The sequence below is a fragment of the Cyprinodon variegatus genome, unplaced genomic scaffold (assembly GCF_000732505.1).
Source record: "Cyprinodon variegatus isolate N-32 unplaced genomic scaffold, C_variegatus-1.0 Scaffold851, whole genome shotgun sequence".
In the NCBI taxonomy this organism is placed as follows: Eukaryota; Metazoa; Chordata; class Actinopteri; order Cyprinodontiformes; family Cyprinodontidae; genus Cyprinodon; species Cyprinodon variegatus.
The window spans coordinates 109,356-110,827 of record NW_015151304.1 but is presented as its reverse complement, the minus strand read 5'-3'; positions in this window follow the sequence as shown (position 1 = coordinate 110,827).

Sequence of the window (1,472 nt, the reverse complement as noted above, 5' to 3'; positions counted from 1 at the left end):
AGACCGGGTCCCTGGAGGCTGCAGCCTCACACCAGTGACCAGCAGACGTTCCTCCCCTCAGTCTCTGCAGGGGGAGGTCTGCGGCTCCCAGACTATCAGAGATAGTCCCTCCATTTCCTTCATTCTCCTTATTCAAGTTCATATTTCAATAAGGAGCAGTGCAAAACTTTTTCATCTGTTGACGCGTCACATGCGGTAATAGATCAACTGCGAACACGCCCATTAACTGCATGAGCAGTTTTTTGATCCTATGAACAATTTATTCTTTATTTGACTTTAAAACAGGAGCTTTCATTGGTTCTGATCTTTACTGTTTGGGATGTTAGCAGATGAGGGACTGTGAGTAATTTCAAAAGTTAAAATAAAACTGCAGGAGCAACACTTAGAATAACAACAATAATGATAACAAACTTATTAAAAACATTCATTACTGGAAGCTTAAAAATGAAAAAGAAAGCAGCTGTTAACTGGAAGGCTGCAGATTTTTAACGATTCTGTGATGGTTTAGTTTCTGATCCAGTGGATGAAGCTCAGAGTCTCTCCTGAAATAATGTTCCAGCTGCTTTTGCTCCTAACTGAACCAAAACTGGCTTTCCCAGAACAGCAAGCTGTGCCAACAGCGCCCTCCTCTGGCAAGAAAAGGTTTTCACTCCTCAGCTTCTGGAAAATCCTAAATCTTCTGCTTAAAGTAGCTGAAAAGCAGCGTTTCATGGGTTAAATGAAGCACAGTAGTTTGCAGCATAATTAAATAAACCACAACCTGCAGCAACCTGCAGATTTCTGCTAACAGACACCAAGAAATGAGTTAGAGATGGTTGGAGATGGTTGGTCAGCTGACACTAATGGCTGCCTGTTCATTGCATCTAAAAACTGCTGATTGGTTCAACTTCCATGTTTTTAAAGCACAGCAAAAAAAAAAAAAAAAAAAAAAAACCTTGCATGAATGAAGAGATTTATTTTCAGAATAACTTTATTTACATGCATGAAGTGACTGAGGGTTTTATTAACATCCGGAAAACAGAAGAAACGGGAGAATTCAAACAGTTCAGGAAGCAGCTTTGCTCAAACACAGATGACTAAATGATCAATAATCTGCCAGAGATGATCTGATTTCTCTTTATAATCAATCATTTTTATGCTGAAACAGAAAAAAAAAACATCCAGACTGAACTCAAGTGAATCTTCTCTGCAAAAATAACCAGAAATCAACCTTTGGCTGAACTTTAAGATGATAAAGAAGCACCAGGATCTAAAGATATTCTGTTAAAATAAAAGCAGAAAGTAAACCAAACAAACCCGACATGAATCGTCCTCATTAAAGATCAATCTTCTATCACACGTCACAGAACAAAGCTTTGGTTTATTATAAAAAAAATAAAAAAACAACCTTTGCATCAGTAGATAGAGGTCACTGAACTTTGACTCATTATTCACCTCCAGGTGCAAATAGTTCCCAGCTCCAGATCCATGCA